The following is a 27,580-nucleotide window of genomic DNA, read 5'->3' as shown; positions in this document are numbered from 1 at the left end:
ACAGAGGTTAACCAACTTGCCCAAACTTGGATTCAAACCCATATACTGTGCCTCCAGAGGCTGTGCTCTACACTGTTTTGCTAGGCAGAAGGTCTAGCAATATGGAATCTCTCCTATTTATATTCTTGAATATTAACACAGCATTTTCATATCATAGTGGTTTTTTTTCTGTGACTCGTCCTTTGATGTTAGAATGGCTTATTTATGTAAAAATTCTGTTGCATTCAACATCAATTTCAAGAAACAACATCAAATTTTCTCAAGTTGGTTTAAAAATGAAGAAAAGAAACCCAATTCCTGGCTGGTCTTATGCTACTGCCTGTTAAATATGTTAGTTTCAGACAGAATCCTGCAAACATTTAAAAAGGTATGAAGTGTGTTTTCCTATTTAACCACTAATCTTCTGTATTTTGATTAGTATAATACACATTTCAAAAGAAAGTCCATTTGCTCTACAACTCCAGAAACCTACCCCTGGTTGCTATAAATGGATGTCCTCTGTAGGGTCACCTTATCCCCAGTGGACAACTGCAATGTAGAATACAAAGAATCAGTGAAATGTACATGGTCTGCTGCTTACACTTTCTGCACCAGTCAAATCTCTTCCAGATATGAATGAGCAGCAAAGGCTGGAAACAAACACAGCCTTCAAGAAACCATTATCTGATGTTAACATGGCAGAGTCACTGCAGTGCGAACAACGAAAGTCTCATCGACAGATAATCAGTAGGTAGTCAGCACCAGAATTACTGAGGCAACAGAAAACGATGAACATCTACCGACAACAAGTTAGGGTGAAAGGAGAGGGAGAGTAAACACTCAAAGAAGCTTGCTAGCCTCCTGAAAGTGTTTTCCTTTGGAAAAGGAAGAAGAAAATCCCTAATAAAATTACTAATTATTAGACTGTGGACTTGGTCTCATCCTAGTGCTAACAGGGAAGAAGAAAGAAGCTAACAGTTAGACCCTTTTAACATGATCAACCCCATGAGGTGACATCTCTGCATCTAATTCTTCAGATCATTTCCACAGCCCTCTCAGTGTGCTAAGGCACAGGTGCAACTATTTTTCTGTGATGTAATATTGAGCCAGCCTGTTCAGTTAATAAGCTATTTCCTTTGTTAATTCCTTCACACCATTACAAAAATCATTGCTTCCAAATGCTTGACATCCCCTCCCCCTTTCCTTCTTCAGGTAACACCTTCATATTGGTTATGCCACTTGACAACTGTGTGACCTTGGAAAAATTACTTAACCCTTCTGAGACTTACATTAGCTATTTGCAAAATGGGTATAATAATATATATTTCAGAAAAGTGTTAAAATCAGATATAATACATACAATACATATAAAATACCCATACCGTAGGAGCACAATCAATAGTGGCGATTCTTATTTCTCTCATTTCCTTTCTCTTGCCCTGACAAATACCAGACTAGGCTGATAGAACACAAAGAAGAATAAGACACATTCTCTACCATGAGGAGCCTTGCCAGGCCACAACTACGACAGTGTGACAAGTGTTGTAACATGGAGTGCGTAAAGAGCTATAGGAAAGCAGGCTTAGTGGCACAGCTGCCAAACCCACATGACTTGTTTCCAGGGAGTTGTTTATAGGATGATTGGATAATATGGTCTTTTGTATAATTTATCTTCTCTAAATCAAATGTGACATAGGAAAGTGGGAGCAAGAAGAGCAGGCATTGTTACCCTATTTATAAGAATAAAGGACAGACTAATTAACAGGTTGGGGTTAATTATTTTCTTTCAAATATTTCTTTATCAGATAATATGAATAATTTTGGCATTTAATTTACTTGGTTTGCATCTACTTGGGGTCATCACAACTGTTTAATGAACATTTACTCTGCTTAAATCCCAGTGTTAGGTTTATCAACCCAGATCTGTGGAGCATAGAGGGTAGCTGGAGAACAAAACACTCACAGAAACAATGAGATAAGACTCAAGCAAAGGAGGTAAGGCTTAGGTTTCTAGTTCCAGAGAGCAAAGTGAGCACGTGCACTCAATTCTCATTCCTCCTCAGACCCCACAGAAATGACCATAAAGATGTTAATAATAAATTAAAAAAACTAAAGCCACAGCAATGAAGAGAAAACATCAAATAAGATATTTCAGCACATTTCTAGTATAAGAGATGGCAAATGGAAGTGCATTAATGCATAAAGCAGAGCAGAGGAAGCCCATATATGCCAAACTATACCACTTAGAGTATCACCAAAATGCTGCCACAGGTGTGGGAGTCGATCCACCGAATAGAGGGGCCCCAGAGGGGCACCTGGTTTGCAGGCACAATGGAGGGCAGATGGGAGAAGTGGGGTGTGACACAGAACTGATGAAAGGCCACAGTGGCCAGCGTCATGCCCCACACAGAGAACCACAGTCAGCAATAAAACCAAGTTTTTCTCTTAATATACTGAACAAACTGACTGGCGCAAGTTAATGCTTCCAGTGTAGGCAAGAGCCTCCTCAAAGTTTCCCCTTCACATTCTGGCATTTGGCAAGAATGATGAGGGTCTGATCCCTGAGAGACAAAACTCCTAATCCCATCTCCCTCACCTCTTGTTGAGGTGGTGTGGGGGCAGACCACTTAAGACACTGAGACACTTAAGTGAGACCACGTAAGATACAATCAGATCATCCATCACATTAATATGACTGGATAAATGAAGATCATCAGGTAGGTGACAAAATAACCAGCAGGAAGAAAGAGAAACATCACATTAATGAAACACAAAAATTACCTTGGCTATTACATTTAGTGAAATAAGCTAGACACAGAAAGGTAAATATTGTATAATTTCACTTATATGAGGTACCTAAAATGGGCAAATTCAGAGAGACAGAAGACAGAATAGAAGTTATCAAGAGCTGGAGGGTGGGGAGAAGGGGGAGTCATTGTTTAAGGGGTAGAGAGTTTTTGTTGGGAATGACGAAAAGGTTTTGGGTATAGACAGTGGTGATGGTTACACAACATTGTAAATGCATTTAATGCCAACGAACTGTACACTTATGAATGGTTAAAATGGTAAATATTATGTTATGTATATTTTGCCACAATAAAAAAAAAGAAAAAAATTACTCTGGAGATTTAACAAATGGCACTTTGACAACTGGATATTCACATGCAAAGAACCAAGTTGGATCCCTACCTCACACTATATACATAAATTAACTCAAAATGGATCAGAGACCTAAACATAAGAGCTAACCCTATAAAATTCTTAGAAGAAAATATCAGCATAAATCTTCATCACCCTGGATTAGGCAATGGTTTCTTAGATATGACAGCAAAAACACAAGCAACCAAAGAAAAAATAGATAAATTAGACTTCATCAAAATGGAAAACTTCTGTGCTTCAAATGACACCATCAAGGAAGTGAAATGACAGTCTACCAAATGGCATAAAAAATTTGCAGATCATATAAGGAACTCATATTCAGAATACATAAAGAACTCTTACAATACAATAATAAAAAGACAGACAACCCAATTAAAAAATGACACTGTATCTTAACAGACATTTCTCCAAAGAATATAAATACAAATTGCCAATAAACACATGAAAAGATGCTCAACAACATTAGTAACCAGGGAAGGCAAAAAAAAAAACCCACAATGATATACCACTTCTCACCCATTAGAATGGCTATAATCAAAAAGACAGATAATCACAAGTATGGACAAGAATGTAGAGAAATTGGAACCCTCATAATTTGCTGGTAGAAATGCAAAATAATGCAGTCACTTTGGAAAACAGACTGGCAGTTCCTCAAAATGTTAAACATAGAGTTAGCATGTGACTCAGCAATTCCATAATGTCCAAGAAAAATGAAAACAGGTCACACAAAAACTTGTACACAAAATTTCATAGCAGCAATATTCATAATGGCCAAAAGTGGAAACCACCCAAATGTCCATCACCTGATGAATGGATAAATAAAATATGGTGTACACATACAATGGAATGTTACTTTGCCCTAAAAAGGAATGAAGTACTGATACATGCTACAACACTGATGAATTTTGAAAACATTATGGGATTAAAAAAAGCCAGTCACAAAATATCACATATATGAAACCATTTATATGCTATGTCCAGAATAAGAAAACTCATACAGACACAAAGTAGATTAGTAGTTGCCTAGGGCTAGGGTAGGGAGAGAGAGAAAGGTTGAGGAAAGTGGAGAGTGACTGTTAAAGGGTACAGGGTTTCTTTTGGGGGTGATGAAAATGTTCTAAAATTGATTGTGATGAATATACTAAAAATTATTGAATTGTACACCTTAAATTAGTGACTTGTATAGGATGTAAATTATATTTCAATAAAGCTTTTATTAAAAAAAGTTCAATAAATGATAGCTGTTATTGTTTCACACAATTACTCTGGAGAAAAAAGATGTTTCAAGAACAGAAGAAATCTTTTTTTTTTTTTTTGAACATGAGGAAATGCTTACTTTTTATTTTTTTTTCCCCCCATATATTTCTACTCTTTTTTTTTTTTTTATTGGTTTATAACATTGTAAAAATTTCAGGTGTACATCATTGTTCTTCTATTTCTGCATGGACTACATCATGTTCACCACCAAAATACTAATTACAACCCATCACCACACACATGTACCAAATTATCCCTTTCACCCTCCTCCCTCCCCTCTTCCCCTCTGGTAACCACCAATCCAATCTCGAACAGAAGAAATCTTAACTCCAAATTTTACTTACAGAAAGACTTACAGAGATAAAGTATCTATTGAAAAAAGGGAAACGGGAACAAGATGCGTAGACTCAGTTTTCCCTCCTGCTCTAATTACAATTTTTTACCCTGGAAATAATCAATGGATAACAATTAAAGGACTCTGAAAGCTGGAAAGAAGAAGGTAGACTGGACTGGCTAAGAACCTCAGGACTTGAAGAATGGCAATACAGTGCGATTCCTGAGATCCCACATATGCCGGGCTGAGCACCAGGGGAGCCTGCAGCCTGACACAACCAACAGGCATAGACAAAAAAATAAACAAACACAAAAACAATAAAAGTCTGTTCTCTCTCGTGAAAGGACTGGGAAAGAGGAAGCACAACAGAGACCAAGTGGGGACCCCAACCCTAGTTCCTCAACTGAGGTACTTGTTGGCCAATTTGCCTTTAGCAGCAACTGCAAAGCCCTAATGGGCCCACCCAACCTCTGCTTCACAACCAGGGCACTGGTGGGCCAATACAACTGTAGCATCAGCAAAGAAGCCCCAGTGAGCTGTCCAGATCCCTGTTTGGCAAACCAGGCTTCAGTAGGCAGTCCAATTCACCTGCAGGAGCAGCAGTAAAGTTCCAAGAGCCAGCTCAACCCCTACTTCAGAACCAGGGCACCAGCAGGCAGTCTGATCCGCCAGCAGCAGCAGCTCCACAGCAGTGACAAGCCTACCCAGCCCCAGTGCCACACCTGGGAACCAGTGAGTGGGCCGATCCACCCACACCAGCTCAGGCTGGTGTCAGGCCAGAGAGAAATGGCGTATTACCTATAGAAGAACACAAATTTGAATCAACAAGGGATTTTTCATCTGAAACTACAGAGGCCAGAGGAAGTGGTACAATAATTCTTAGTGCTGAAAGAAAACAACTGCCAATCAGGAGTCCTGTATATAACAAAAGTATCCTTCAGGAATGAAGGGGAAATAAAGACACTATCAGACAATGGAAAACTAATAAGTTTGTTAGCAGACCTACTTATAAATAATATCCAGAGAAAGCTATCTAAACAGAAAGAAAAGGATAAAATGTGGTATATACATACAATGGAATGTTATTTGGCTGTAAAAAGGAATGAAGTACTAATATATGCTACCAGATTGATGAATTTTGAAAACATTATGCAAGTGAAAAAAGCCAGTCACAAAATACCACATATTATATGAAACCATTTTTCCAGAAAGCTGAGACATTCAGAAAGGAAAGAATAATGGAATGGTAAAAGTTGAGATAAGCAGAACAGACTCTCCTTTACCTCATGAGTTTCTTTAATCAAATTTTATGGTTGAAGCAAAAATTTTCACACAACCTGATGTGCTGCTCAATTAATGCAGAGGAAATACTTAAGAAAATTATGCTTAAAATGTGAAAAAGGGAAAGAAAACTAAATGAAAGTAAAGTTTCTACACTTCACTTAAAGTGGTAAAATGTTGATACAGTAGAGTTTTGATAATCTAAGTATGTATATGGTAATTCCTAGAGCAACTACTAAGAAAATTTAAGAAAGCAATACACTAAAAAACATTATAAATAAATCATAATGGAATTCTAAGAAACATCAAATAAGCCACAAGATATCCTTCAGTGGGTGAACGGTGAAACGATGGTATAGTGATACCATGAAATACTACTAAGCAATAAAAAGGAACAAACTTCATAACACGCAACAATTTGTATCAGTCTCACGGGAATTATGCTGAGTGAAAAAAACCAATTCCAAAAGGTTATATATCATATAGTTCCATTTATATAACATTCCTGACATGACAAAATTATAAAATGGAGAATAGATTAGTGGTTGTCTGGGGTTAAAACTGGGGGTGAGGGAGTGGGTGTGGTTAAAAAGGGGTAACACAAGGAAGCCTTATTATGATATGGTGATGGTACAATTAAGTATCTTGACTATGATGGAGGTTACAGAAAGCTACACATGTGATTAAAATGGTCAGAGCTCTACACACACACACATACACACACACACACACACACACATGAGTGTATGTATAACTGGTTAAATCTGAATAAGCTTTATAGACTGTACCACTGTCAATTTTCTGGTTTTCTGTTGTACTATCTAATATAAGGCATTAATATTGTGGAGGCTGAGTGAAGGATTCACAGGCCCTCCCTGGACATTTCTTTGGAATTTCTTGTGGATCTGTATTTATTTCAAAATAAAAAGTTAAAAAAAGTTTTTATTCAATTGATACCTCAAAAATTTTTGACTCTCCAAATTTGTAGTAATTGTGACAATAATTTTAAATAAAAACTAGAAAGCTATGAAAATGAGAACAAGAATGAGCTATTAGATATTAAAATGTGACTTTGAAAAAAAATTCAACAGAAGAGCTGGAACAAAAAGTTAAGGAAGATTCCCTGAATGTAGAGCAAAAAAAACACAAAGAAATAGAAACCATATGAAAAAAAAGAAGAGATTCAGAGGATCACTCCTTTAGGTCTAAGATCTCACTAATAAGAGCACTAATAGAAAGAATAGAGAAAATAAAGAAAAGGAAATTATCAAAGATATAATTTAAGAAAATTTCCCACAACTGAAGAAAGTCACAAAATGAAAGGGGCAACCAAATGCCCAGCAAAATAAATGAAAATAAGATTCGTACAAAAACAGGTTCCCATGAAATTTTAGGACATCAAAAATAAGGACAAGTTCCCAAAAGGAGATGACCCAAAAAATGTAGTTTTATTACATCGTTTAAAGTTATAAAGGTGATAAATAAAAGAACTAAAAATAACTACTAAATATTGGGAGATTAAGATGGAAGGGAGGTTGGGGTATACAAGTGATCTTTCCAAAACAAAGAAACAACAGATACTGTGTAAAGGTAAAACATCAAGCACAGGAGTTACGTCTACGTTATTCAGAAATTTGGAGACAGAGGTGAAAACAGATATAGATTTAAAAAAGGCTTTTCTAGAGATGGAGAAATGGTGGAATGGTTAATACTCCCAATGGATTGTAATGCAATTGCACTGTAATCTCATCTGTATTATTTCACGTTTTACAATATGCAGTTATGTAACTTTTTTTTGGTGAGGAAGATTGGCCCTGAGCTAACACCTCTTGCCAATCTTCCTCTTATTGCTTGAGGAAGCATGGCCCTGAGCTAACATCTGTGCCCGTCTTCCTCTATTTTGTATGTGGGTCACTGCCACAGCATGGCTTGATGTGTGGTGTAGGTCTGTGCCCAGGAGCTGAACCTGTGAACCCAGGCCACCAAAGCGGAGCGTGCAAACTTAACTACTATGCCACCAGGCCGGCCCCTGCATTTATATAACTTTTATATGTAGTCAAAGAAAAAGGCACTGCATGGGGCTTGGATTTTAAGGATTCTGACTCAAAAAGAGGCCAGGGTTTCAGGATGAAGGTTGCACTAAGTGTGGAGGTCTGGGAGTGGTTGTGGGCAGGGTGTGATATTAGATCAACAATTCTGCTGAGACTCTAGCGAAGGAAGAGCAGGGAGAAATTTGGAGAAATTGCAGGATATAGGTGAAAAACAAGGAACTGAGGTGACCGTGTGGGGCCTCGAATGTCGGGATATGGAGTTTAGAATCTATCCTGTAGGTAGCAGAGAGTCAGGGAAGGTTTTAAGCAGAAAATAACACGAATGCACCCACGCTTTATAAGATCATGTGTTCTCAAGCACAGATGATAAACAGGAGGAGAGACTGGAGACAAAGAGATTATAGTAATCATCCCATTGAGTAGTAATAAAGTCTGAGTGGTACATGGCAGTGGGGATGAATATGAAGAGAGAAATGTGGATGTTACTGCGAAGGCAAAGCCAATATGACAATCAACTGGATACAGAAGCTACTGGTGTGAGAAGAGACTACTGAAGTCCTTTCTTATCCAAGATAGGGACTGTGGAAAGAGGGGCAGGTTTGAAAAGAGAAGACAACAAATTTGGCATTAGAAATGTTGGGTTTTACTTCTTTTTAAATTTTTTAAACCACTGTATTGAGAAATATGCACATACAAAAAGCTGTGCATATTTAATGTATACAACTTGATGAGTTAGAAATAAGTATACAACCAGAAACATCGGGTTTTAAATACTAGATCTGTGGAGAGATGATCACCAGGTAGTTGGAAATTCAAGTTTAAATATTAGGAAAGAATCACAATTAGAGAAACAGATTTAGAGATATTTGCATGAGAAGTCCACTATTTCCCATGACAGACCTTCCCCCCACACATCCCTTCAAGCATCCCTTCAAGCATCCTCAAGCCTTCAAGTTAAACACTGAGTACCTCCTATATAACAGGTGTTGTGGTACTAGGACAGGTCCTGAAGCTACAAAAATGAATAAAACATAGTTTCTTATCTCTAGGAGTTTACATTCGAAGACCTCCAAAAAGTTTTTTTTTTTTGGTCAGAATCTCATAATACGTTCAAGTATATCTGCTATTGCTTACAATGCTTTTCTTTCTACTTCTCTAAACTTTACTTACAAAATGGGATTTGTTTTGTTCTCTAACTAACATCAAGAGGAAACAGCAATTTCTGACTAAAGAGTGAGTAGTGAGAAGGGTTACCCTAGATGACACCACACTTCTCCAACCTCAGTCTTACCCCCAGGTACAAAAGTATTCCCTTTTCCTGAAATGAATTTGCTACGGGTATTGTTAAGAAAATCAACAGTTCTCAATTTAGTCCTCAACGTTTTGGGTTCGCAATGTGCCAACAGCCCTATGCAAACTTGAAGGAATGGACCTTTCTACAGTTCTAGCACACTCCTTGCTTTCTGGATTCTGGAAACTTCCTTCTGCCATAACCCTTCTGTGAAGGAATGAGTTGATTCGGCAGGTCTGGGTTGTTCAAACCCTGAACATTCCCAAGAAAGGCACGTTTTCAGGATGGGCCCTTGGCCGGCTTCTTGGAATGTTCTGTCAGATAAGAGTGTTTTGCATGCCTGAGGCCTTGGGCCACAGCGTACTAGTTTGTCCAGAGGGTTTCCCCTAACATTGTGGTTTATGGGGAACATCTGCTTTTTCTCTAAGGGGCTAGAGCTTGAATGACCGAGGTCAGTCATGCGGGTGCTGTACGCCCACAGGACTGACCCCCAGTGAAAAGCCTGGACACTCCAGCTTGAGAAAGCTTCCCTGCTTGGAAACGCTCTGCACGCTGTCTCACGTGGCTGCTGCGTAACTGCGTCTCGCGTGGCTCCACTGGGAGAGCACACTGGGCGGCTTGTGCCTGGTGTCCCCAGACCTGCCCCACGTGCCTCTGCTGATTTTACCCTGTACCCTTTCACTGTAATACACCCCAAGTGTAAGTACAGCAGCTTCCCAGTCCCGTGAGTCCTTCTAGTGAATCTCCGAGGCTAAGGGTGGTCATGGGGACCCCGATACATCTTCCTTCCAAGTCTGGGATTTCTCTCGTTTTCAGGAATTGTCTGAAATTTACTCCTCTCTATTTACTTTTTCCAACACTTGGCAGACTTTAAAGCACCTGGTCAACCCCCACACATCAGCTAATTGCAAAGTCTGACCTGGTCAATCATGACCAAGAGGCCACTGACACCATTTCAAGCAGAGGACTACATCTGACCTCTATATTTCGCCAGTCCATGTCACCCAAGCCAGCAATGGACATGGGCACGCCAGTCTTGGCTACCGCTTAAATGGCTGAGAAAGTGACAAGGGCACCTCACCATTTTATATCCGACCACAACTAAGCTGCCAGTAGGGTGGGGCATGACAGCTCCCAGCAATTTTCTGCTGCCAATCCTCCCCATCATCTCCCTCTCAGAAACCATACACAACTCTGCACAGACGTAATCTACCACATGGCTGCAGGAGACGAGCCTTTGTCCTTACCCTAGAGCAAGTCTCTTAGCTGCGATGTGGCTCCACCAGGGAGGCATGCCACAGACAATTTAATAGCAACATCAGAAAATAATTTCAACGTTAAAAAATACACGTAAAGCAAATTCTCTATAAAAGTCACTCTCACTCACTCTGATGTGCTTTCTTGAGTGAGAAAGAGCTGCAAGCATATTGGATGTCAAAAAATAAAAATAACCCACAGCCTTCCTTATAAGTATCAAGCATAAAATTTGTTTATATTGTTGATTTTGCTAGCCATGTGCTTTGATGTTCTCTGGCTCCTGCCCCCACACCTCAAATCTGTGACCTATTACTTTATTTTCTAAGAAAAGGATTTGAGATTTCATTGCCCTAGAGAAGTGGGTCACACATGTGAAATGCTATGTAAATGATAAACACTAGTCTTAAAATGGCTCCAAGTCACAGCGCTGGGTAATATGAAGTTAAATGTATTCCCTATGTTATCATTTCTTCAACGATAAACTGCATGTCTCAAATCTGTAGAGAATGTACACTTGTACTGCACTGACCCCAGTGGTAACTAAGATAAAGGCTAAATCCCCACCTTGTGTAGGAGCTAACAGGCCAGTGAAAAATTTCTATCACATATTAACATAGGGATTTTATGTTCTTGAGAAAATCTTAACATTTATTTACAAGTCTCCCTAATAGCTTCCCATCTATAAACCACAAGGAGTACTTAACATGTTTTGTTGAAGACCAGCAAAAGACTCAGAAATAGCGTGATAGAATGTAATGGAGCTGGTTGGCTCTCCTTTCTCTCATTAAAACAAACATTTATTTCTGTGTGTGTGTGTGTTTGTATATGTATGTTTTTTAAAATAAAAGGAGCATTTCAATTTTGTAGACATGTCTTCTATAAGTGCTGATGCTGTTCTTATTCAATAAATGTTAACTGCTTGGAATCCCAGGCACACACTCAAGTTCATTCCCTTTCTCCTCAGGCAGTTTCCATAATCCAAAGCATTTTCATTTTAACAGTCCTCATTACTGGTATCATTTAATACTTGAGAGTTTGCTCAAGTCTACATCAATCTTGCTGATCCTGCAAACACTTACGTTGTTGACACAACACAATCTGAATCCATAGCTACTAAATGTAAAAAACTGAGAACTATTCCTTCACCCGACACATCACCAAGTACTAAGAACAACTCTGTCAGTCACTTGTCCCGTCACGGAGACACAGCGCTGGAGAGACGTCAAGCACAGGGCCTTTCACCAGACCCCGCTCCCTTCAATATGGTGCCATCTCATCTATCTCCCTGCCTCCCATAGGTACTGCATCTTCTCAAAGACATTTGACAGCTTAAGCTTACCCACTTTGAAGAGGAAAATGTTTACCTGGAAAACATCTTGTTAGACATATCTGGCTCATACTCCCTCACTAAAAAAGAGCCCTTTACCACAAGTAAATCTTAACTAACCAGAGACGGAGAATCTTCGCCCTCGGAAAAAGCAATAAAAAGCCCTTCAGAATAAAATTTCTTCTTCAATTAAGCTTTAAATGTCTTTGAATGAGTCTAAATCAAGAAATAAAATCTCTCTTTACCTGATTGGAAAACCTCACGCTCACGTTACGTTGATTCTGTAGTGGGATATAGCGCTGAACAGGATCAATGTCTTTAGGACTGATTAATTCATCAGCTGAAAAAAAAAGAAGGGAAATGTCATTATCAAAAACGCATCTGTACAACACCATAAACCAACCAGACCTAATATATATCTATAGAACATTCCATTCAATAAGAGCAGAGTATATATCCTTCTCAATGCAAATGGAATGTCTTCCATATGCTAGGCCATAGAACAAGTTTCAATAAATTTAAAAGGACTAAAATCATACAAAGTATGTTCTCTGACCACAATAGAATGAAATTAGAAATCAATAACAGGAAGAAGTTTTAGAAATTCACAAATACGTAGAAATTAAACAACGTAATCGTAAATAACCAATGGGTCAAAGAAGAACCAAAAGGGAAATTAGAAAATACTTTCTAATGTACTTTCTGATGAGATGATTAAAATAATGAAGACATAACATAACTTATGGGATATAGGTAAAGCAATGCTCAGAGGGAAATTTGTATCTGTAAATGCTTATATTAAAACAGAAGAAAAACCTCAAACCAATAACCTATTCTTCCACGTTAAGACAGCAGATGAAAAAGAGCAAACTAAGTCAAAATCAAGCAGAAGCAAGGAAATAATAAAGATTAGAGTGGAAATTAATGAAATAGAGTATAGAAAAACAATAAAGAATATAAATTAAACCAAAAGAAGATTCTTGAAAAGCTCAAAAGTTGACAAACCTTTAGCTAGACTGACCAAGAATAAAAGAAAGACAACAAATTACTAAATCAGGAATGAAAGAAGGAACATTACTACCAACCTTAAGGATTATAAGAGAATACTATGAACAGATGTACACCCAGAATTTAGATAACCCAGATGATATAGACAAATTCCTAGAAATACACATATTACCAAAACTGACTCAAGAAAAAACAGAAAATCTGAACAGATTTGTAACAAGTGACTGAAACTTCCCACCAAAAAAAAGCTCAGAACATATGGCTTCACTGCTGAAGTCTACCAAACAGTTAAAGAAGAACTAAAACCAACCTTTCACCAACTTTTCCAAAAAATAGTAGGGAGAACATTTTCCAACTCATTCTAAGAGGCTGGTATTACCCAAATACCAAAACCAAAGACACCACAAGAAAAGAAAATTACAAACCCAAATCTCTTCTGAATATAGACACAAAAATCCTCAATGAAAATACTAGCAAACCAAAGCCAGTAACATTTTAGGATTACACACCATGACCAAGTGAGATTTATCCCACAAATGCAAGGATAGCTTAACATCCCAAATCAATACTTGCAATACACCATTTCAATAGAATAAAGGACAAAAAACTACATGATCATCTCAGTAGACACAGAAAACACATTTGACAAAATTCAACATCCTTTCTTAATAAAAAGCATTCAACAAACTAGGGATAGAAGGGAACTTCCTCAACCTGATAAAGGGCATCTATGAAAAACTGATGGCTAATACCATACTTATGATCAAAGAGTGAATGTCCCAAAGATTAGGAACAAGACAATGATGTCCACTCTTGTCACTTCTATTCAACATTGTAATGGAGGTTCTAGCCAGAGAAACTAGGCAAGAAAAAGTAATAAAAGGCATCCAGATTGAAAAGAAGAAGTTACAGAAAGTAAGACAATGTGGTATTGGCATGAAGATAAGACACACAGATCAACAGAATAGAATCGAGAGTCTAGAAATAAACCCTTACATTTACAGTCAATTGATTTTTAACAAGGGTGCCAAAACAATTCAAGAGGGAAAAGAATAAGGTTTTTTTCCCCACAAATTGTGCTGGGACAACTGGACATCCAAATGCAAAAGAATGAAGTTGGACCTTCATTCCTCACACCATCTACAAAAATAAATGGAAAATAGATCAAAAAGTTAAACGTAAGAGCTAAAATTATAAAACTGTTAGAAGAAAATATGCGTAAATCTTTGTGACTTTGAATTAGACAAAACTACGACATAAAACCATAAATGACAGAAAAAATGAGATAAATTGGATTTTGTCCAAATTATAACCTTTTGTGCCTCAAAGGACACCATCAAGAAAGCAGAATGTTAGCCCACAGAATGGAAGAGAGTATTTGCTAATCATATATCTTGTAAGGAACTTGTACCTTGAATATGTAAAGAACTCTTAAAACTCAATAATAAAAAGACAACCTAATTTAAAAATGGCCACAGTACCTGAATAGACATATCTGAATAGACATTTCTCCAAAGATTTACAAATTACCAATAAGCACATGAAAAGATGCTCAACATTAGTCATTTGCGAAATGCTTATCAAAACCACAATGAGATACCACTTCACATCCATTAGGATGGCTATAATCAAAACAGACAAGAAGAAGGATTGGAGAGAATGTAGAGAAATTGGAACCCTTATACATTGCTGGTTGGAATGCAAAATCGTTTAACCACTTTGGAAAACAGTCTGGAATTGCTCAAAATGTTAAACACAGAGTTACAATATGACTCACCCCTAGGTATAGACCATACATTTCACCTATTTAAAGTTTACAATTCAGTGGTTTTCCACCCCTAGGTATATCCAAGAAAGCTAAAAACATGTCATTTTATGAATGAAACAATGTCAAACATTAATTTGTACATGAAAGTTCATAGCAGTATTACTCATAACAGCAAAAACGTGGAAACAACCCAAATGTCTATCTCCTGAGGAATGGATAAATAAATCAGATGTGGTATATACATACAATGGAATGTTATTCCACCACAAAAAGGAATGAGGTGTTGATTGATACATGGATGAACCTTGCAAACAGTGAAAAAAGTGAAAATAGCCAGTCACAAAAGGCCCCACATTATGAGTCAAGGTACATGAAATGTCCAGAACAGGAAAATCTAGAGAAAATAGAAAGTAGATTAATGACTGTCTAGTGCTGGGGTGGGGAGTCAGCCTTGGTGGTCTAGTGGTTAAGATCAGGCGCTCTTCCACTGTCGCCCAGGTTCGTTTCCTGATCAGGAACCACACGACCCATCTGTTGGTTGTGACACTGTGGCGACTGGGTGTTGCTGTGATGCTGAAAGCTATGCCATTGGTATTTCAAATATCAGCAGGGTCGCCCATGGTGAAGAGGTTTCAGCAGAGATTCCAGGCTAAGACAGACTAGGAAGGAGAACCTGGCCACCCACTTCCAAAAAATCTGGCCACGAAAACACCATGAATAGCAGCAGAACATTGTCTGATATAGCCAGGATGCTGGGGGGAACGGGGGAAGGGTGAAGTGATTGGGGGGAAGTGGGGAGTGACTGCTAAAGGGTATGAGGTTTTTTGGGGGATGATGAAAATTAAATTAATTAACTGTTTGTAGTGACAGTTGCACAATTCTCTGTGAATATACTAAAAACCACCGAATTGTAAACTTTAAATAAGTGAAATGTATGGTGTGTAAATTATACCTCAATAAAGCTGTTCTAAAAATAATGCATTTGCATTCTCAAGGAAGGAAATCATTTCATTAAGGGGAGTCAAAGTGTCTGCTGATGCTAAATTCTACAATAGTCTTCTGAGATGCGGCGTTTTTTCTGGGGCACTGACCAGCATGACGGTAATGTCTCCAACCGCTGCTATACTGTAAACACGGAAGCTCTTTTCATGTGGTAGTCCCTTGTGGCAACTTTTGATAAAATCCAAGGATACAACAAGGAACGCCACTTAGATTTTTGGGAGGGGAGGTTGAGAAGAAGGTACTAAGTCAGTGGTTCTTTGCTATCTTCTGCTCTAACACACCTGAGAGGCCCATCAGCACCTGAGACTCACTGAGGCAGGGATTCTCCCTGGGCCTGGAAGAAACTAAGCTGGGGAGGAGAGAGTCGGTGGTGGGAAACCACAACTCAAATGTAATTCTGCATAATCTCGTCAGAGGACAAGTTGGCAATATTACCCAAATTTACAGCAAGCATACTCTGACTCAGCATTTGCACATCTATCAAGTTATCTTATTATGCTCAGACATGTGAAACATAATTAAATAATACCATCGAAAAAGGAATCCAACTATTCTAAAGTGAGTCAGCACACTTCTTTATTTTTACCGCACTTAAGTTATGAAAATGTGCTCATTTCACTCTTGATCTTCAATTCTATATTGATCACATAAAAACGACACCATGCTGAGTTTTGTATAAATTCACCCACGTATAATATTTACTAAAAAAAAGAAAAAATTACACCTCATTTTCCATAGCTCTTTAGGTACTGCTTTTAGACAGTGAATAATTCTGAAAAACAGAACAGGGAGTTGACCACAAAAATGCTTATAAATTTCTTTGCAGTTTTGGGAATGTTTCTCATTATATTTCCATTTGAGGGTAACTTCAGGGCACATGTGCAATGTTATCCAACAGGCAAAATCGCCAAAGGTGTTTATAGTAACACTTGGAAGATGTTTTTAATAATAATAAAAGTGATATTAAAAATAGAATAACAAAAAAAGGAGGAGCAGCCCCAGAAGCCACTGCTGCCTCTGCAACAGCAGCCCTAGCAACACTCACACAGAACTGACTACATCCCTGGCAGTATGTCACATGTATTAATTCATTAATCGTCACAACAACTTTATCATTTTACAGATGATGAAATGGAGGCACTGAGTGGTTAAGCAACTTGCACATGGCTGGTAAATGACAGAGCTTAGATTCCAACACAGGCAGTCTCTCTCTGGAGTCGGGGTTCTAAACCACATACAATTCTGTCCTTTGAGAACACTGACATTCTATACAATACAGATGGAAGAGACACCAGGAGGAAGAAACAATAAACAAACAATTTAGACCTTGATATGTTATACTTTCCTACCCAAATCAGGGAGCATATTACAGAACATTCTCTCTCTGGAAAAAAATATACTTTTGCAAAATTTAAAACAAACCAATACAGGCTTAATTATGGCAAATATCAACATATAATTCCAATTTATTACTATCATTTTAGCTCATGATGCAAGGTTGACCATGATAGTCTAAATAGCAGCAAATTGTTTCCCTATTTCATTTGTCTGATCATTGAGATGTGGAAAAATTTCCACTACCAACAAGCATTTTACATAATTGATGTTTCACTGTCATTCTATAGAAACGAAATTCTATCTTTATTATTTTGTTATTTATAAATGATGACAGATAAATTAAGAAATCTTTATATCCTTGGAAAGCATAAATGCTAACGTATCAAAATTGATATGAATCAAATAGTTAACCAAGTCTTTTGAAAGTTTATTTCTTTGAACTTCCTTCTTATTTCTCTCTTTGTACTGCACCTGCGTATCTAGCCTGATGTTCCCCCACTTATACCATGTGCTTGTCTATGTCTCCACGGGCTGTATGCTTCTCACTCATAGCTGTACCCCACTACCTAGCACAGCATCTGGCATACAGCAGGTACTCAGAGACTTATTAACAAAAATAATAAATTGGTGAGTTAACAAATTTGGAAACATTAATTGCCATAATCATTACTTTAATTTCCATAGAGGTAAAAGCGACAGGTATTTTAAAAGGTCAAGTTAACAGACATACATTTTTTTCACTGCACTGATTTTTATCACTCAGGAGGCAAAAACGGAGCTCCTCATTGCGCTAATTCCGTGACAGCAGCTTTCTGGCGAAGTGTGAGAAGCCTGAAAGAACTTACACCCAACCAACTACAGAATCGCTAAAGGGAAAATGAGACAACAGGAGAAAAGAGCAATTGGCTTTCTACATTTCACAATACAGTACCAAAGCTCACAGAAAATCAAGCATTTCTATAAATAGGAGTAGCTGTCTTTAAATCCTTAGAAGACAGATTAGGTTCATTAATATTTGCACTTTTTTATGCATAGAAAGGCTTATAAAACATACCCTGGGTTCACCTCTAACAATAATTATTGAGGGTAAAAAGAAAATATTAAGGAGAATTTTTGTTTCTTTAATGAAATGACAATTTAAAGGAAATTTAACAGAGTAATTTTTTATCATGACACCAAAATCACATAGGACACACTAAAACAGGCTCAGCAGCTAATTCATGGAGTAAAATTCTGTGCTGCAAAGCCTGGTTGACTCTCAGGGGCAGGGCCACATATTAGCAACACATGTATTAAGAAATGAGCTATGAAGAAAAAGAAAATGTAGATCTTCAACCGAATACATTGTACCAAAAAATTTCAAATGTATAATATATGTTTTTAACTCAATTGATTAACAGTGATGAACTTTCAAAGATTAAATGTTAAATTCTATGGCAAAAAGTTAAATAGAAAAACAATGAAACACCTGAATATATAAAGACTTTAAATTTCATTCATCGAAAAACAGAACAAGCAAAGTTTAGAGGCAAACAAACTAGGAAAACGTCAGAGAGATTTAGTATACCTAACATATGAAACATTTATGTAGACTGATAAGAAAAATCGTAAAACCAAGGTTAAATGCGCAAAGCAGATATCCAGACAATTCACAGAGGATACAGAAATGACTAAGAAATATGTTTTTAACAATCAGCATGTAAATGAAAACAGGATACAAATTAATTCTTATTAGGTTACCAAAGTTTTTATTTTTAATAAGCATATTTACTGCCACAAAGGTTACAGGTGACGCAAGCACCTCGAAGACTCCTGAATAAATCAATCAAGTCTCTGTCAGTCCCGGGCTGGGTGACCTCGGGTGAGGTGCTGAGCTCTTCGGAGTTTCAGTTATGACACAGAGTACCCATCTCATAGAGGAGTTAGGAGGATTACTTAGGACATTATTTGTAAAGGGTAGAGCACAGAATCTGACACATTTTAAGGCAGGTATTATTATTAGCATTTCTGGGAAATAGTTTGACAATATGTATGCAGTCTTCTCGAACTCTAGGCATCACTGCTTTCATATTCAATGTCACTAAGATATTTGAGGGTGGAATCATAAATTTTTTATACAAGTTTTCTAGACCTAGTAGCAATTCAACTAAAAATTTCAGTTTCAAGAAAGCTAGTCATTTATACAATAAGCTAAAAGAAGAAAATCTTCCTACGTGAAGCTTTTCAAGTAATACTGTATTACATGTGCTCTCAAGATGTTTATAATGCCCACTGCACAGAAATCCCATTATAGGTCACTATCAATCACAAGGATACCATGAAAAGGATAACAAAAGTGCTCAGAAATTGATGTCTTTCTGCTTGAAGTTTCCTGAAGTGTAACAGATGGGAAATCTTTCAGCAACCACAATTTATAACTATATCTGTACTCTTATCTATTCATTTTACCTTTACTGATCAGTAACAAAACACGTGCTATACTGAGCAATAAAATTAAGTCAACTGCATTTGAAGTCAACGGACCAACGAAAATCAAGACCTCAGTTTCGTATGACCTCATGCACACTAGGGGTGTGATCACTGATTTACTTTAACTTTTAAAAGCATTAAATTTCCAGGCTTAATAAGTGGCTTTTATATTTGAGGTCAATTGGGCAAGAAATATCATGAATGAAATCAAATGCAAATGGACTTATCTTAGTTACAAACACTGGAATTAGGAAGCAGTATATCAGAATAAGTAGGCTGCCCTCAGAGGACAGAAATATTTCCTAGATTGTCACATTCCTTTCTTGCTGTAGAGCTACTGGATATCACAGTGACTAGCACAGAGCAGGCCTCTACAAATAGTAGCTGAATCATCAAGCAGATGAATGGTTATGGAGCAACTAGGCAAGCATTCTCTTCCTGTGATGTTTTGTGGCAATGAGAGTACTAGCAAGGAGGGCCCAGGAGCATCCTGAGTTGCCTGGTTAACAAGAACTATGCAACATATTTTCACAAAACCATATCCTAAACGGTGGCTGAGAGAGGGAGGGAGGGTAGAAGGGCAGGAAGTAGAAGAACCATTGAAGTATGTAGTTGTCCCACAGTCAATGCTTTATGTATATTTCCTCATCAGTTAATCTTTCTGACATAAAAATAAAGAAACTGATGATCACAGAAGGTAAGAAAATTCTTCAAGTCATATAAATAGTAAGTAGTAGAACTTATATTCAAACGATGAACTGCCTAGTTCCTAAGTTTAGGACCCCAAAACTCTTGATCTTTCCACTACAGTCAAAGAAAAACATGAAGAAAAGGAAAAAAGGAAGAGAAACTAGGGGAGAAGGAAGTGGAGGAAAAAGACGATAATGTCAGAGAAATAATCTATATCACATGGCTACAAGTTTGCTAGGTATTAATACTCATTTAAAATATAGTCTAGTGGAAAATAAATTGAGTTTGAAACAATGACTTACCAAAGAACTTTAGGTACCCAAGAAATTAAGTTGGGAACTTTATATGTACATAACACTTTGGATATTTTAAAGTACTTTTATATCCATTTTATCACTTTAAAAGTCTCTGAATAAAACTCCCAGGAAATTAAATAACATTCATGCCAAAAAGACAAAAAGTCTTCACAAAACTCAAGAAAAATTTCATTCACCTGAATATTTTGGGAGTTTGTGTATATTGGAGAGAAAGGTGTACTTATTAAAATTACTCAATAATTCAAGCTTAATCAAAGAACATGACTGACTTTAACTCCTGATGTTTACTAATAATGTTTTCAAAGTATCCATTCTAAAAAAATCCTTCTATTCACCTGTCTTAAGTTATACAGTATATAAAGCTCTAATCTTTAACGATTTGGGATCTTACAGTAGGACCTACATGAAGGTCATCACTGTCAATGTCCTACGTACAGAGAAAGGAAAGTCAGTTGCATGTATATTGAAAAGACAAGATAAAATCTAGAAGTCAGATATTTTTTAAAGCTAAACAACTGATATGTTAGTTTCTCTTTTTAGAAAATACTAAGAAAACATATTAAAGTTAAGTAATGGCTTTGGGAAAGTTTTAGAGTAAAGTTGTCATTAACCTTATGTTATCTTACATTTCCCTACTTTTCTTAACCTCAGAAAAGAAATGCAATCCAAAGAACTTTTATGTGATAAATACTTTTACAGTTATTTTTGCAAAGAACTCAAAAAGTACACTGCTTTCTACAGACTGATCATCTCTTACATGGATAGTTTCTAAACTTCCAAATTTAAATAACAATTGTAGGTATAACAAATGATCACTTTATTCTAAGACAAGACAAATGTATCTTAAAATATGTCTCTGGTTTAAAATAAACATGTTTACAATTTATTCACCCATTTTATAGCAAACACTGATATTCTAAAAGTCTAAATTTTCTAAAGAAAATAAAAGAAATACTGTAATAATTAACTATTTTCTAAGAACACAGTGGGTAGGTCAAGCCTTCGGCCAGGAAACACCATATTGAGTCTTTTTGCTCTAACAGTGGAATACAAGTCACATAGTTTTGTTGTATAATTATTCACTAAGGCACACACAGAACAAAATATTCTTAGTGGATTTCACTGGATACAAACTGGCCTGAATTAGTAAAAGTCATATATTCCAGAATATTTTTAAAGATTTACTGTTCTATTATTTTCACATAACTCCAATCAATTAACTGTCCATAAAATGTTGCCAAGCAGATATCCAACTGAGGCTTCTTTAATGAATAAATAAGCCTTTGTTGGTAAATGTGGCGTCTAGAATGCTGATTAACGTCCACAGAAGTGTGTTGGTTCTTGGAGCAAGTATACAATAGCTAAGAGTGAGTTGTCAACCAGAAGACACACAGCTAGGTAAGAGTGCTAAAGAATATGCAGCATCTCTTTCTCAGGGAAGACAAGCATGTTGTTTCTTAGTTTGCAACACACCCTCTGCATGTTCTCTACTGCCTTTGTAGAAGCTCAGCAGGGAAGAAAAGAAACTGACTCTTTCTTTGAAGGCTCTTTCTTCTTTTTGATCGTGAAACAGATCAAGGCATGACCTACACTATTTCTGTTCACTCTGGTCTTAAGATAAGAAAATGGTATCTAAACTCAAAATCTGTCTACACTGAATACATTAATTTTGGAGTAAAGAAGGTCCAATGCTTTTTTACTGATTGATATTGTTTTCAATTTTTTTCTTTTTTTTTAAAGCTCAATTTGCTTATGTAGAGTATAGTCAATTCTGCATTCCCAATTCACTAGGCTTCTCAATTTTATCCACAGGCTTTGCTCAAATAGCACTTTTTCTCACTGTATCAAGCTCAGGCTGAATATACAGCAAGAAGCAGAATGAAGAAGGTTTAGATCTCAAATCCCATATCCCAGGCACCAGTTTTCAGCCTCTGAATCACAGAAAAACTTCGTTATGCTCGTTTGTAATTTCCAAGTATAGTACTTAGGATTCTGATGTTAAAATTCTTGTCCTTAGGTAGGTTAGCTACTCCTCTACTATAATATGTTTTATTTAGCTGTGAGTATCAACAAGGCTTCTTCATATTCATGTTAGTGAGAAGGAAATAACATTCTACCCAGAGATAACCTTACCAACTAGGCTTGATTCTAAGAACACTACTTCATCTATATATATTTGTCTGTTGGAAAATCTAAATGCAAAACCTGTATAAATAATATCAACTCCTTATTAAAAAGCTGCCCTTTTAAAGGAAGAAAATTTTTCTACAGGTTTTAAAATTAGCATTAAGTTTATATGGAGACCCAGAAAATACAGTTAGGAAAAGAACAAACTGGAAACAGCATTAAGTTAATTTTCTCTTCTTTGGTTAGCTTCTATTTGCCCTTATATATCATCTGTGTAAAGCTTGAATTGGAAATCTGGACTTTGAAACATTCTTCCCTAATGGAATGGAAAAAAAAGAAACCAAAGACAATAACTCCTACAGCACAAATTTAGCATTTATGCAGTAGTACTGGGGACAACAAAGACAACAACAGTATTTCACATAGCAAGCAGTTCTTTTAGTACAGGTACAGTATTCACGATCAGCCTGTTTCATAATCTTTTTGTCATAAAGGAATTCTGCCTCTAATAAGATAGCCTTTTTGATGGAAATGCTAATAATATTTTAAATTTTAGCAAGGAATCGCACAGGAAGAGGCATAATAGTTCTTTGTGTTCGTTAAATTAGCCTTCATTTCAATGTGTCCAAAGAGTACTTTTATTCAGCTGAAGTTTTAGGAAAAGCTAAAGAATAATTCTTCAAAGAATTATGAATAATGCTCCCGTTAAGCCTCTAGCAAACTGAGTAAATTGCCAATGTGTATTTACCGGAAAGAAGAAAACTCTGGGATAACCAATTCCTTTTGGCAAGTGGTTTACTAAAGCTATGACCAAACATGATTGCTATATTAAATCAGAATTTTATTACATTATATAAAAGTAACTCAAAGTTCCCATAGGCTTCTGTTAGAAACCTATCCACTAAGCTGAATGCAGCCCTCTAAATGATAATGGTACCCACACTATCTGACTTTCTTCCCAGAAACCGTCCATCATCATTCAGTGAAACAGACATATTAATATACCTTTACATACTAAGAAACTCCCCCAAGACCTCTTAGCAGCATGAAACGCCAGGCAAACACAAGAAAAATGTCTGCAAAGACCTACTTCTTCTTTTTTTTTTTTTTTTTTGGTGAGGAAGATTAGCCCTGAGCTAACATCTGTTGCCAATCCTCCTCATTTTGCTGAGGAAGATTGGCCCTGGGCTAACATCCATGCCCATCTTCCTCTACTTTATATGTGGGATGCCTGTCACAGCATGGCTTGATGAGCAGTGAGTAGGTCCACACCTGGGATCCAAACCTGCAAACCCCAGGCCACCGAAGAGGAGTGTGTGAACTTAACCACTAATACACTGGGCCAGCCCCTGACATACTTATTTCTAACGACTTGATAACAAGAGATAACATTGTTCCCAACCTTCTCCACTTACCCAGGAGTTTTGCGATGATATAAAGGGCTTGTCCCCAAAGAAACAGTTTTCCATCACGGCCACAGTTGCTAGGAAATCGCTTCTGACTACCAGGGTTTCTTTTTCAGATTCTACAAAATCAGCTGGCACATAGTAGTGCTTTGGTACAACAGGATAACCTATGGAGTTTAAAAATAAATATTTAAAATATAACGAATCAGTGTCCTTCCCAAATTTTCTCTTCAAGAAATTGCAATAACTAGAAGGGAGAGAGAAAGGTTGTAGAGGAGGTAACAGATTTGATAGACTACAGAAAATTGGATATTTTGGCTCCTTTCAGAAATTGCAAGTGCAAAATGCGGAAAAAGCTTCTTGACTTTAAAACACTAATTTGACAGCATATGTTACGCTTTAGCCAACAATGTTAACATATCTCCTTTAACAACATTTAATTTTAACACCTTTAAATGAACCAACAAATATACAGTACGCAAATATTTAGAGCCATTGAAGAAGCTATTTTTAATAGGATTAGTCTATGGAAGTTTTACAAATGAGATACTGTATAATCTTAAATGAAGAATTATAACCCTGAGCCATTGCTTAGAGGGAAGAAATCCTCATTTTAATCATTAAACCCATTATCTACCATTCAATATCACTGAAGAGAAAAAATCCATCATACCCTGTGAGCAAACTGTTTAAAAATATTCCTTGGTGAAACTAAAAATTATTATTTAAAGACTAGAATCTCTGTGGATGATGTAAAGGGGGAAAAAAACCCAATTCCAGTAGAGTGCTACAGAAGACTTTTTGCAATATCAGCCCATAGTAAACTTAATTTCCCTCATTTCCCTAAAATTTGCTTCCTTCTTCATGCATCAATCAATCACGATGTTTGTGTCTAAAACTAGTAAAAAGGTCTATGATTCACAGGGAATAGTTTGAACACCACTCTCTGAATGTGATGAAGCCTAAAGTGTGGTACACTAAACCACCACCTCAAGGCATCAATGATTTACCACTGAGTACTAAAAGATCTCATTCGAGGGATTTTAAATATCATATGCATTACCACACGCATTACATTATTTCTCACATTGCACAAGTAATTATTTGGAGCATAAAGACATAAATAAATTAATTAATTTTTATTTCAAATTCAATGTTTATCCATAAACATTTCACTACTTTAACATTACAAGTATTTTAAAGGGTGAGTACATACTGTGAAGTATTTAGGGTACTTGTGGAAAACCCTAAAGAATATCACAAACTTCATGTGAGATAGGAACAGGGCTCAGTGCTGTAACCGCCAGTTCATGCATTGTGCCCATAAGCCATCCATTTTCACCAACAAATCGTATATACATATTTGTTTTTGTGAGGAAGATCGGCCCTGAGCTAACATCTGCCAATCCTCCTCTTTTTCTTGCTGAGGAAGACTGGCCCTGGGCTACCATCCGTGCCCATCTTCCTCCACTTTATATGGGACACTGCCACAGCATGGCTTGACAAGCAGTGTGTCGGTGCACGCCTGGGATCCGAACCGGTGAGCCTCCGGCCGCTGCAGTGGAGCGCGCACACTTAACCGCTTGCGCCGCTGGGCCAGCCCCAACAAATCATAATTTTTAACTTCCAGATAAATATGTTTTCAAAGATGTTCACTTATGAGAACATATTCTCATTTTATTAATACTTCCAAACCCCAAAGATATTTGGAACTTCTCCTTTGGAATTCCTTTGATAACTAGTTTTCTAGTCATACAGAAAAATCAGTTATGTTCTTTTATGGGCCCTGACAGTGTTTAACTGCAACCAACATACTACTCATAAGATGGGGCCTTTTGACCATTTCTAAAATATTAAACCCATCCTCAAAGGATGACATTTTAGCATCACAGCAGACATTCAAAATAACATGCTAAAAGCCCTAGAAGCAACTCCAAAGAGGAGGCCAGAATGTTCTTGACAATGGTAGTACCTTTAGGCTAGGACAGAGCCTTTAGCTGGCCCTCTGGAGGGGGCAGCAGTCACCTGAACATACCATTTCTGGTGACCTGAATACAAATCAGTCATTTTATATTATTGCCACACTACACAGAGTGGAGTTACACAGTAGATAACAGATGAAGAACCCGGGCCTATCCAGTGAACTATTTTCCAATTACTACAGCCATGACGACCTAAATTCGTCTCCATCCTTGTATTGCCTAATGAACTCCTTTTATAAAAACAAATTTATTATAGCAAATTAATAAATTATTCTTTCTAATTCATTCAAGATCTCATTCATTTTTTTCAATTTAAATAAACTGTTCTGTTTAAAAAGCAATCATTTACGCTTTTCAAAGGAATGTGAAGGAAATATCAGGAGGAAGAATTTCTTGAAAAACAAGCCAACTATACCGTCTGTGGTCTGATGAAGCACTGGAGTCAGAAGGTCCTGATATTCCTTTACTTGGTTGGGATTTTGCCTCTAAAAACTCCTAAAACGTAAAATATAAAATCCAACAGCATCTGAGCTCAATAAGCACCACAGAAATTTTACCTTAGGAAAATCTATTAGCCCAGTTATAATTATTTTGGTAATTTCTACATAAATGATAAAAATAAAATTGAAAAAGGTAATGCAAACGTGCGTGATATTTTTTCAGGAAATTGATTTTAGAAGGTCATGTTAGCATTTAGAATCGAAAACAGAATTTTAATTGAAATATCTCTATTTATATGTGTAAATATTATAGATATTCACAATGTTACGAATTATGGTATTCGTGATTTCTATTCATAAAAAAACTTCTTTGCAAATATGAAAATATGTTTGCATCATTTTTTAAATAAAGTATTTCTTTAATTCTTTAAATTCTTTTACAGAAAATGATTTAATATTCACTCAGAAAGCAGAAGAGTAGCGTACAAAAATGCAGAGCAGTTAACATCACTGTGTGCAGTCTATTTTGCTAGCTGAAAGGAGTCATATTTCATTTTTCTCTTCTTTAAACCACTTATATCCTATAGCTTAAATTTCAGGAGGAAAGCTCACTTACCATCAATCATCATGTAAAGGAAAAATATGGGAAATTCACACTCAATGCCATCAAATAGCTAAAACAAAAATAAAATATTAAAAATTTCACTAAATTAATTAGAAAATTATATTAATTAGAATAATTATAGTTAGGATGTACATAAAAGATTCATTTATAGTAATAACAAAATTGGACTGATTTATAAGTAGTTTCATTGTTCTTTTTTAAAAATTTTTCTCAGAACTCTTATTATTCAAACGCTCATTCATTTAATCCATCACACACAGTAGTCATTCATTCAATAAGCATTTGCTAAGTACTCAGCAATGCCTGGCACCAACTAGACAGAGGGCTGTGAAGACAAAAAGACAGAGAAGCTGCCCTCAAGAGCTCACAGCCTAGGGGAGAGGCAGGCACGTAAACGAACAACTGTAGCACCCGATGAAATCTACATACGTGATATACCAGAAACACAGGGAATGAAAGACCCAAGTCTGCC

General features: G+C 36.7%; 1 long non-coding RNA gene across 2 annotated transcripts; it reads right to left on the bottom strand.

Moving 5' to 3' along the window:
• Window positions 1-101: 101 nt before the first annotated feature.
• Window positions 102-26,473, bottom strand: LOC131402636 (uncharacterized). Of its 2 annotated transcripts, none has more exons than XR_009218842.1 (3): window positions 24,071-24,197; window positions 12,182-12,276; window positions 102-528 (listed from the first exon to the last, which is right to left on the bottom strand). It is a non-coding gene; the product is annotated as an uncharacterized LOC131402636 (long non-coding RNA). The 2 variants fall into 2 exon arrangements; XR_009218841.1 differs by lacking the exon at window positions 102-528 and adding an exon at window positions 26,459-26,473 and having other exon boundaries at window positions 11,954-12,276; window positions 24,071-24,228.
• Window positions 26,474-27,580: the final 1,107 nt, after the last annotated feature.

Source organism: Diceros bicornis, unplaced genomic scaffold, assembly GCF_020826845.1.
Source record: "Diceros bicornis minor isolate mBicDic1 unplaced genomic scaffold, mDicBic1.mat.cur scaffold_199_ctg1, whole genome shotgun sequence".
In the NCBI taxonomy this organism is placed as follows: Eukaryota; Metazoa; Chordata; class Mammalia; order Perissodactyla; family Rhinocerotidae; genus Diceros; species Diceros bicornis.
This window is presented reverse-complemented; position numbering and strand designations above follow the sequence as displayed.